The following is a 12,767-nucleotide window of genomic DNA, read 5'->3' on the forward strand; positions in this document are numbered from 1 at the left end:
ATTGGCTGTGTAATACCTATATATGCTTCCAGCTCCACAGGAAATGTTACACATAAAATGACTGTTCCAACTGAGTCAAGAGTCTCAGAGAAGGCTCCTAAAAGTTTGAATGGAAAGCTTAAACCTTAGGTCACAATGAATGTGAGTTCCCCTTGCTCACCCATGGGCAAATGAGACCAGATTTGGACCTTTGAGGTCATTCCAGAGGTTGCCAGATCTGGGTTCGCTCACTTGAGAGCCACCCCCGAATGTACATAGTTGGGCACCACCCCTATATGTGCATAGAGCTCTTGAATAATAGTTTGCCCAACAGTACTCCCAGGAAGAATAGTCACAATCATACCCAATGTACCAACTTACATACTAATTTTCCTTCACACACCCCTGCCAACGTGTTCTACACAATCCCTACTGCTCCTTTCCTGCAATGAAAAAATACTCCATATCCCAAAGACCCCACTAGACCCATTAGGTTCAAAGATCTACTTTCTGAAAGGGACATCTTCTCCCATAACTCAACATCTTCTGACTACACAGACACAAATCATAGCAATTCCTTCTAACCCACTCAGAGAATCTAGGACAAATTTCAGAGAAGTAAACAACTGCAACATAATGTGAATTTCCACCACACAGACTACCACAGCAGTCACTACATCTCATATAAAATGCATGCTACTCAATTGTAGATCAGCGGTAAAGCATGCAGCGGACATCCCTGACCCCATCCTTACACATGAACACAACCTCATAATTCTTACTGAAACATGGCTAAATGATTCTTCAGCTCCTTTCATTGGCCTACTAGCTCCTCCCAGTCAAGACATCATGAGATTGGGTAAAACCTACAATACATGGGGAGGTATCGCCTGCATTTGCCAGAACAATCTTTCAGTAAAACAGTCACAAACCATTGCACTTCCCTCATGTGAATATCTAGGCATTGACATTGCTAGTGACAAAAGGCCACTATGCAAAGTGCCCGTGAACTATCACCCACCAGGAGATAAGCTTTCGTTCTAAGGTACTCTTCGCCTAAATGGACTAACCCCCAGATTCATCATGCTCCTCTTTTGCGAGTCCTTAATAGCGATTATTAAGGAATCGCTATTAAAGACTCGCAAAACGGGATGCATGAAGAAATCGCAAAATTTATAGCGATTTCTACTGCTTCCTTATTTGCGATGTGCTAATTGCTAATCGCAAATAAGGAATGACTCCCCATTCATTCCTATGGGGAAGTCTATCCTTATTTGCGATTAACAATTAGCGAATCGCAAATAAGGAAGCGAATTCAAGGGTGCCAGGGTGTCCGAAGGACACCCTGTAGCACCCCTGAAATGGTGATTTACACTGGTGTTGTGCACACACATGTCCAAAGGAAATGTGTGTGTGTGTAACATCCAACTTAAAAAATGTTTTCTAAGTTTTCGCTATTTACCACGAAGTCAGACTTCGCGGTAAATAGCGGCCAAAAATTGCGAATTCGCAATTCTAAAATGGTTCATGAATTGCATTTAAGGAATCTCAAATAGAGATTCCTTAAATGCAATTCCTTGCAATTTAGCGATTTCAAATTTTGCGATTTTTGCATTTGGGATGATGAATTCCAAATGTAAGAAAAGCGCTCGCAAAGGGCCAGATTAGCAGTATCTGGCCCTTTGGGAGCCGATTTTTGCTTCATGAATCTGGCTGTTACTTCCTTGCAAATAACGGAGAGAAAAAATTCTGGGAATTCTGGAACCATTATGAAAATTCAACTGGCTCTTCGGGAACTTGATCTTCAGGTTGATCTCACGTTGGAACTTCCTTTGTTAGTTAAATTGAGTACCTTGAGACATCTTATTCTGGATGTGGTCAAGTTTCCTTTCTTGGATGCGCATGAGTTTTCAGTGCAAATTGAAGAACTGAAACACCGGAATATGTAACTGATTGTTAGTTAGCTTGAACAATTTATTATTAGAGACATTGAAATAGGCTTTGTAGGGAAGAACAAAGATTTATGAAGACTTTGTACATAATTTCGTTCCTCATCACATGAACTTTAGTTTTGCTGCTTACACAGGTAGAAATCGTCAGAGATGGCTCTGCAGCTGCTATGTTCTACCCAACAGTTTAGATCCTAACAAAGGATTTGAAGCCAATTCTAATATTAATAGGCATAGATGTATTATTACAGGCACAATAGCTGTAATTGTCATATTAATCATAGTGTTTATAGGGTTATATCCATGCTACATATGTCAGTAGAATTAAGCCTACAATTTCTCATATTACACCACATCCTGCTGATAATAGCCTACAGTTGTGGGAGATTAAGAAACTGCACACATATCTATCATGGGGAGATTATGCTTCGAAAACTTATTGTAGATTGTTTCATGAATACACTAGCTTACCCGTTGCGCATTGCTGCGATCTCCAAAGAAAGGAAATTCAAGGAAATTCGTTATGATAACATCAATTTACATTGTGTCATTTTTATTGAAACTTATTCATTTTAATATGGAAAACATTTCAAAGTGTCGTTTTAATTCTATTTATTTATTCGAGTGCTTCTGGATACACGATTTTTTGTTGTTCCTTCTTGTGCGTATGTCAGTATTCGAAAGACTATTTGGGCCCTGGGGGGCTGATCTTTAAAGAAAAATTATGCCAGAGTGTACTCAACAACTTTCCAAAGTTTCCTGGCGATCGGAAGAATGCTGTTTTGATTCTATTTATTTATTCGAGTGCTTGTGGATACACAATTTGTTGTTTTTCCGTCTGGTGCGTACATCAGTATTCGAAAGATGATGAGGGCCCTGGGGGGCTGATATTTAAAAAAATGTTATGCCAGAAACCTTCGCGGGAGTGTACTCAACAACTTCCCAAAGTTTCTTCGCGATCGGATGACACACAGACATACTTTTGTTTTTATATATATACTAGCTTGCGCGTTGCTGCAATCTCAGAAGAAAGGAAATTTAAGGAAACTTGTTATGATAACATTCAATTTACGTAGTGTCATTTTTATTATTAATATTTGATCTTTATTTCGATATGAAGTATCATAAAAGTCACAATAACAAGACAGGTATTACATTAACATATAAAAAACATTTCATCGTTCCAAATCATTAATATCCATAAATACGGACACTTAGTACATCTCGGAGGGGAGAGATAATCATATTTAAAAACATACTTAAATAGCTAAAAATTTAAAAGGCACTATCCAAACAATTCCTTAAAACACAATCAATTATACCAATCTTTGCTGGATTTAAAATTATTCAAAAATTTTCACCCGCTTTTTTCCTTAGAAAATATACTGCTAGCAGGAATCTACTAATACCAAATACTAAAACCTGGCGCATATCAGTTAAAATTCTTTCTGCCACTCTATACATACGCACGCCAATGTTTTTACAGAGGGGTTTGATCCATTTTTTCCTAGGAACCACATAAGCTGGACAAAAAAACAAAACATGAGTGATATCCTCCCTCAGTTCCTCACTGCATATAGTACATTTGTCGTCACCATTTTTACTCCACCTTGCTAGACAGCTTTTCAACATCAGTATTCCATATCTGAATTTTAGATATAGTGTTTTAGCTAAGGGTGGGTTTACCTCGTTCAAAAACGATTCAAAGTTTGGGTCTACTTTGAACACAAGAAATTCCTTAGTTAACGAACCATTTGATATGTCATTGGTTCTATGCTCATTCATGTAAGCCCAAAAAGTAACTTTTAGAATCTTTTTCGAACAGGGAGTCAGTGCAGTAGGGCTTTTCCAGAAATGTGATAAACCAACCCTCTCTAACCATGCTCTAATATGTTTAAACCATATAATGCAGTTGGAAGCATCCATTTCTTTTATCTCCACTAAGGCTGCTCTATAGTGAAGGAGCTCTGGTGTGGTCCAAATCCTAACCCAAAACATTAGAGGCCTGAATATTGCATGATGATCTGTGTGCCTTATATTAAGATCAAGCATCAGCGGAATTGTAGGAGTGCGCACAGGTATTTTTAATAGAGTTCTATAGAATGTATTCTCTTTCACCTCAAATGCCTTTTTACAGGTTGGGCCCCACAACTCTGCTCCGTATAAGGCCGCCGCTTGTGCTTTGGCCCGGAACACCTCAAGTGCTGGTAGCACTGCTTTATTCCGGCTATCCCCATGCCTTTTTAATATTGGGCAACTATTCTGTGTTAACAGCAGCTTACTTTTTTCAATTTGCGATTTCCACTGCATTTTAGAGTCGAGTGAAACGCCGAGGTAACTAAAATTTTGTACATATTCCAATTTTTGATTTTCTAAGACCAGGTTTCCCTTAAAGGAACTATGAGGATTTATTGCCATATATTTTGTTTTGCTGGTGTTTATCTCTAGGCCTTTTTCGCTACAGTATGAATGGAAAGTGTTGAGCAAACATTGTAGGCCTTTGGCAGTTTGGGAAATTAAAATGGTATCGTCCGCAAACAGTAGGGCCGAAACTACCTCATCCCCCAACTTTGGTGAATCATTTTTAGACTTGCTTAAAAAGGTTGGGATGTCATTGACAAACAGGGAGAAAAGTGTTGGCGCCAGTACGCAACCTTGACGAACTCCCCTTCCTATAGGGATAGACCTAGTCAGTTCGCCTCCTGGACCCCACCTCACCTTGCCAAAATTATTGTGATGTAATCTTTTTAACTGCTCTAGGATATTAGTCCGTAGTCCCTGTCTGTCAAGTGCCTTCCACAACAAGTGCCTGGGGATGAGGTCAAAAGTGGTTCTTAAATCAACGAATGCCACATATAAATGGCCCTTCCTTAGATTAACATATTTCCAGCACATACAACAAAACCTAAATACTTGGTCTATAGTACTGATTTTAGTTCTGAATCCCGCTTGAAATTTAGTAAGTACATCTCCATCATCAATCCATTCATTAATTCGACTTAAAAGGTGCCTAGCATACATTTTTTGTAATACATCTATTAAACTAATCGGGCGATAGTTTGCGGGATCACTTCTATCGCCCTTTTTAAAAATACAAATGATTTCTGCCCCCCTCCACATAACTGGTATATCCGCTCCAGCAGCTATGAAATTGCACAAAGAACTAAAATATGGCCCCCAAATTTTTATATCATGCTTGAACAAGTCTCCTGGAATAGAGTCTAATCCTGGCGCTTTGCCAGTTCACAGAGTTTATAGCAGTGATTGCTTCCTGTAGGCTAAACTCTAAATTACACTCAGTTAGACTGGACACTGTCAAGTGATCCCCTACAACCTCAATCTCTGGGGCTGCATATACATTTGTAAAATGGTCTCTCCACATCTTTTCTTGCAGATAAACTTCTCTAGAGCCTTTCTCTTTCCTATTTCTGTTGGCTACTATTTTCCAAAATGCAAAGGAGTCTTTGCTCTTTGCTGCAATCAACATGTCTGACCAAATCACTTCGTCCCAAGCCATTTTAGCATTTTCAAGTACGTTCTTATATCTTTGTCGTGCTTCCCTGACCTTAAGACTGTTATTCTTATTTTTTATTAAATTTATTAATTCAGATTTAGCACTGCGGCATGCTTTATCATACCAAGGTTTCCCCATAGTCTTTTGAATTCCTTTCGCTGTATCTGCTTTAACTGTCTTCGTTACCAAGGGGACTAGCTCCCTGATGAATCCTTTGTGTGATTCCAGGAATAAGCCCCGTCAATTACAGCTTCAGTATTTGTGTATATAGAAAAGGTGTTAGCAAATGTTTTATAAATATTTGCCAGTTTTGTGCCATTGTCCATTGTGTGTGCCCATTTAACTGCGCGACGATTATTAGTCACAATTACATTGTCAGCATTTGCTAAACAAGGACAATTACTATCAGATGCACTGGATATTATTTCACCTTTTAATAGTAATTCAATCGGCCAATGGTCGCTTTCTAATCTTATCTCCACCTTGGAGTCAATTGCATATTGCCATAGGTCAAGAGATAGTGCTATATAGTCTATTTTACTGTAAGTATTGTTCCTGCAAAAGGTAGGAACCATCGGTGTGTCAAAAGGGAGACGACCATTGCACAATCTTAATCCATGAGTCATCATCAAGCTCATTATTTGAAGTGCTAGTGATGTGCATAGGACCTGTTTTGTACTAAATAATTGAGGGATTTCGTTTGCCAAATCTTCGTCCTCATGAACGGAATCTAGTCCCTTTATTGGCTCGTAATCACAATTAAAATCTCCTTCTATAATTATACCTGTGCCTGTTTGAATTCTACTTAAAACTAAGTCCAATTGGACAAATACAAGTGACTCCTTTGATGCCGGGCCTGGTCGGCTATAAACATTATATACATGCAGTTCCCTGTTATCATTGGTCACTTTTTTATACCAAGGATATCAGGGGAGTCCGTCTCTATCTGTTGTATACTTCCATTAATGGTGACTTTTGTCCAAATGACTAAGCCTCCAGAAGGCCTACCTCTATTCGACGGGATAGCTTCATTGAAAAAGCTATTGTAACCTGCTCTATGAACATTCTTAGTTTCTAAGGTTTCCTGCAATAAACATATATCAAATGTTTCAATATATTCATTTCACCCCGGGTCGCTTGTGTTCTTCTTCAAGCCGGCAATGTTCCATGAAATTATGTTTAAGTGTGTACAAACATGTAAATTGGAACTTGTTAAAGTATTGTCACTTGGACTTGATACCATATCAATTGGGAGCACTAGCTCATCACCATTCTTGCTACCCCTTTCGCTTCTCGTTCCAGATGCACATATAATGGTATTAAGCCCTTCATCTGTTTTCCCATTCACCCTAGTGGGATTTTTCTGCGTAGTTGGTAAGTGCAGTCAATCCACTGCTTCCAGCTGGGATAACTCTTGGAACCTATTAGGAGTTACCACGGGAAATGTAGTATTATATGTTGTTGCCAAGAAGTTGCGTTGAATTTTATAGAAGTACCCTAATGGGAGTGCATGGATGTTTATATAACTTGTAGCGTTTTCTTCATGAGCTCTCAACAAGGATCGGACCAAATGTGGATTTCTGAAGTTAACAACTATACAATCTCCCTGTATATCTTTTGGGGAGTTTCCCACCCACCCTACCCTTTGTGCCATTATAATTTCATTGGCTTTCCTCTTATTAAAATGTTTGTATTTTGATAACCAATCCATAACTTTGTTCTTTAAGTTAATCCAGGATTCCTTCTGTTCTCTTTTTAGTACCGGAACCCCTACTAGCACTAAAACATATGGGCATGAGGCAGGGGGGAGATCCAGAACATCCGTGTTAGGGACCAGATCTGTCCCTTTAGGACTATGTTGTATGTCACCACGAGGGTTATGCTCAGTTCCCGTTGTTACCTTGCCTATGGCTGGAGATGTGGGAACCCTCTTGCTTGTCGAGGAAGGGCCAGCTTTCTTCTTGTTATTTCTCGAGCAGATTCTATCTGGACTCCTTCCTCCAACTTCTGCGCCATTACCAACTAATACTTCTACGTCAGTATGCTCCTTGGTCTTCTCTAGTGAGGTTTTTAATTCAGTTATCAAATCTACCCCTTCTGCAACTATTCCTTTTCCCTCACCTATACTCTTCCCTAGATAAGAAACAGTGGCATTCAGTTGGGAAATCTCAATATTTAACTCCCGAAGTTTACTATCCATTGATTCACTTATTTGGTTGTGAATGGAAATTAAAGTTGTTTTAATAATATCTGCCACCGTCTGCTCAAGACCATCTATTATTCCTCTGTCCCTTACAGATTCATTGAAATCAATGCCTTCAGTTTGTGTCCCCATATATCTAGAGGTAAGGCCTATGATTTCTGCCTCCTTTTCATTAATAATACACCTCCCGCCTTTGGTACACGTTTTCCCCTTTCTCTGGTATGTTTTCTTCTCCCTTGCTGGCTTGTCACATTTTCCCCCATTGAGTTGTACCATAGACCCCGGAATCTTTTGTGTCCGTAATCTACTCGAGATTCCTGGGCTCTCCATAGGATTTTCTAGAACTGGGTGGATTGGGGGAATGGGGTGAACTAATACATCTATATCATTCACGTTTTGCCTAGCGGGGCCCACTACAGGTAATAGATTTTCCGATTAGAGCTGGTCCCTATTTACCATGTACGTTGGAAGTTTAGAGGGGTCCAATGATAATCTTCTTTGCGCAAGTTCAATTTCGCGTGCCACAACGAGCTCTGCTCTTGTTATAAAATCGTACAGAGTACCAGCTGTACCTGTTCTTTTACTCATAGTTAATATAGACATGGTCAGACTATAACAATAACCTAAACAGTAATAACGTAATCCAATGTGAAGGACAATGGCCATGAATGCAATGTCAGCGTAAGTACAGGGATAGACACGGGGTGTGCCTCAGCACGGTTTCCAAACAGTACCTTCACTCCAGTTGCCGCCAAGAGAGAGGGCCCGGCCCGGCCTCCTCCGGCCTTTGAAGGCCTAAGACGGTCCCGCCCTTGTCCCGGGCTTCTCCCGGGACGCTCCCGCGACGCGGGGGATGACGCGCAAATTTATGCGCCTCCAGGCGCGTGTTCTACGTTTGACGGCTTCCGGCCGCTAAGGCACCTGGGTGATGTAGCCCTTTGCACCCGCGTCCCCCCCACAGCGGCCGCGCTCTGTTGGAAATGAGCTGCGGTGGCAGGGGGATATCGAGTGCAACGATGTGCGGCAACGGACTCCTCAGGAAAAGATGCGGCCTTGAGTTAAAGCTCCCAGTCGGATTCGTTCCAAAACGGGCAAAGCAGCCGAGTAAGTTAATGTTCCCCCATTTTTATTGAAACTTATTCATTTTAATATGTAAAACATTTCAAAGTGTTGTTTTAATTCAGTTTTTTTATTCGAGTGCTTGTGGATACACGATATTTTTTGTTTTTCCGTCTGGTGCGTAGACGAATAAATCAGAAGGTTTTCCGACGCGTGAGCTGGCCACATACAGTTGTCCATGTGAGAAGCACGGATTCTCCAAATCTAGTCCACACACTTGCAGCGATTGTCCTTGTGCTTTGTTGATGGTCATTGCAAAAGCGAGTCGCACCGGAAAGTGTAAACGTTCAGTATTGGAAAGATTATGAGGGCCCTGGGTGGCCGGGGGGCCGATATTTAACAATTCTTTTTTATTTGCCAGAAACCTTCGCGGGAGTGTACTCAACAACTTTTAACACATTTTTATTTTATTTATTCATTTATTTATTTTATTATTTTTTTTTAGCCAGAAACCTTCACGGGAGTGTACTCAACAACTTCCCAAAGTTCCATGCCGGATGAATGGTGTAATAATGCATAAAGGACAAACGGGCATACTTTGGTTTCTATATAAATAGATAGATTAACACTATGAATGCTTGAGATTGTTACGTGTGCACTCAGTAGCCTGCATCTGTTGCAGATGGTAGAATGTATCATCATATCCCTCTGATGTATGGAATTTCCTTTAGCCTTAAATTGTGCGTATTCTATAGATATTGTAGGTTTCAATATTATTTTTTCAAACTATAACCTAAAGCTTTTGGAAGTCCCTATGTTCAAATATTTAGATAAGAATCATTGTTTCAAAAGTGCAGAAATTGCAGGCAAGTATTTTAAGTCTCTTAAGTCACTGGACACTGCAAACACACATAGCCCTAATTTGACCTGTTCTGTCAGGTGTGGAAAAGAAATTCTTGAACTTGGTGGAAGACTGAAGAAGATATCTAGAGCCCAAATCCGAAACTTATAAAGATCTTAAGAAATACCATGGGTGGAATAGTAAAGAAATTGGACAGGTGCAGAAAATGTACCTGCCTTGACCTTAGATTGGCAACATAAGGGAAAGCTGTGTATGCATGTAGAGTAAAGTTATATAGAACTGTTATTCTTAGGAACAAATGTGACTGTGAACATGTTTGAGTTGAGAGTGAAGAATTGCCGTTTCTTGGAGGGACTGGATCCTGTAACTTCTGGAGTGTACTTTATTTGTGGACAGTATACATATTTTAAATTTCCCATTGGGTGGCATGGTACATATTATCTTGGCATAGTTCCCCGATGTTTTACCTTGTGAAACATTTCAATATATGACATCTAGAACTAGGTGAGTTGCTAGTACAGCTGGAATGGTAGGAGATATTTTTGGCACTATAATCCCATCTGTAGTTGTGATTCTGAATTATCTGAAAATCAGTAAGTTGTCTACAATAGTGGATACATTGGCTTCTAGTATTGCAAATTCTTTATTGCTTGTAATATTGAGATGGTTGTGATAAGGTCTATGGTTTTACAAAACCAAGTTGTGTTATTCCTTTTAGTCACAAAGGAGGATGGAGTCTGCAGGATGTTCAAAATTCAGCAATGTTGTTATTTTATCCCAGACAAATGTCAGGATCTGGAGAAATAAATATGGAATATATCTTGGTCTACAAAAAATGTGTAAGAGTAAGAAGCACTGGAGCTTGAGAAGCAATTGGGAATGGATTGTCTGCTGTAGGTAAATGGTTTGGAAATCTGCGAAATGGAAACTTGGATGACATCTTGAAACCCCTTTTGATAAATCCTCTTTGTGTAATATTCCTATTGGTGATCTTTAGGGGATACAAGTATGCACAAGTTAGAAGGGGAATGAAGAGGAACAGAGCAGATGTGGAGTTTGAGCAAAGGCAGAGCAAATACTACGATGACATGAAACGTCTAGAGGATTCTAGGCGAAAGATGCTAAAGGCCACAAGGTTTTAGATGGTCCGTCTGATAACATCAGATTGTAATCTGTGATGGCTTGATTTGCCATCAGAGGGGGGACTGGAGCAGTGTAATTTTGGCTCCACCTTTTAATGTTTGATTAGGCCACATATATGTGTACGTACAGCTGTATGTACTTGTGTGATGTAACATTATTAATGTAATGTAGTGAAATTGAACAGTTAAAGAAAGTGCACCGACTATGCAATCTTGTCATCCATTTGATTGTGCATATTAACGTTTTCTTTACAGTAACAAGTTGCAGTTCTTATTCATATCTACATTTGTGAGCTTTGAATAATGTATTTCATATATGTTAACGTATTTCTTTAAAGCAAACCTCTCCATTTATTTTATAACTGAAAATGTGTCCATTTAAATAGTGCTTTACTTCTATACTGCAAATGTAGATGTATATATAATCATGTATTTAAAATGTGTATTAAAATGCTTGCTGCACTAAAGTTGACAAAAGGCCTCATGCTTTTGGATTTCTCAACCTATTTTTCTCTCTGTTTCAGGTGCAGTTGCATTAGCTCATGGTTGAAGAGAGGCACATTGTGTGAAAGAGATAGTGTGGCTTGAAGGGAGTTATCTCTTGGCAATATTAAGAATATTTATGGAAGGAAGGGAGGACTACTGTTCCTGAGGAATAGGGAAAGAGGAGGAATCCAAGGCCTTTCTAATGAGTGGACCAAAAGAAAGAAATCTTGAGTGTAGTTGCCACGTTTTAGTGTTAGAGATGGGAAATAATTGAAGTTGTGTCATGGAATTCTCAAAGATTCTTTTTGTGGGTATAATTGGGTATAGCACTTTAGCTTTGTTCAGATTCCCCTTTAGACTCTAACCCCCAGATTCATCATGCTCCTCTTTTGCGAGTCCTTAATAGCGATTATTAAGGAATCGCTATTAAAGACTCGCAAAACGGGATGCATGTAGAAATTGCAAAATTTATTGCGATTTCTACTGCTTCCTTATTTGCGATTCGCTACTTGCTAATTGCAAATAAGGAATAACTCCCCATTCATTCCTATGGGCCAAAGGCCCCAAGGAATGAATGGGGAGTCATTCCTTATTTGCGATTAGCAATTAGCGAATCGCAAATAAGGAAGCGATTTCAAGGGTGCGAGGGTGTCCAAAGGACACCCTGTAGCACCCCTGAAATGGTGATTTACACTGGTGTTGCGCACACACATGTCCAAAGGACATGTGTGTGTGTAACATCCAACTTAGAAAAATGCTCTAAAGTGCTTTTTTCCCAGTTTTCGCTATTTACCACGAGGTCAGACTTCGCGGTAAATAGCGGCCCCAGATTGCGAATTCGCAATTCTAAAATGGTTCATGAATTGCATTTAAGGAATCTCAAATAGAGATTCCTTAAATGCAATTCTTCGCAATTTAGCGATTTCAAATTTTGCGAGTTTTGCATTTGGGATGATGAATCCCAAATGCAAAAAAAGCGCTCGCAAAGGGCCAGATTCGCAGAATCAGGCCCTTTGCGAGCCGATATTGGCTTCATGAATCTGGCTGCAAGAGCTACTGACCTCTTTGCAACATCTCTGTTATGTGGCTTCATGCTTTACAAGATCCTTTATTTTGAGAACTTCTACAAAACATTTGCTATGCTGACATCCTTCTCTGCTTCTGTCAATCAATAGGTTTTCCTGATTTGTAATTAGAATAGGAACCTCTTAGACAACCTAATGTATAGGCAAAAGGATCAAAACTATCAATCTATTCACCAGACTTTGTTCCTCATCCTTTGTATTGCAGCAACGGATTTGCTTCCTGTTGTTGAGGATAAACTTTGTAGGTCGTTTCAGCTATTCTCTAGTCATTATGTATTTTTATACTATATTTCTGAGACTATTTCATGTTAGTATGGCTTTGAATTTGCAATAAATCCACACTTAATCCCATCAATCGATTCTGAGCTTCACTGTGTGGCAAACCCCTTTTATTTCTGGGCACCTAGAACTTTCCATTGCAGGGGGCCAAGAAGAAGGAGTCCACATTCTATGCATTCTCACTTGCTTGTGATTTGCAGTGCTTCTCT

This window comes from Lissotriton helveticus, chromosome 8 (assembly GCF_964261635.1).
Source record: "Lissotriton helveticus chromosome 8, aLisHel1.1, whole genome shotgun sequence".
In the NCBI taxonomy this organism is placed as follows: Eukaryota; Metazoa; Chordata; class Amphibia; order Caudata; family Salamandridae; genus Lissotriton; species Lissotriton helveticus.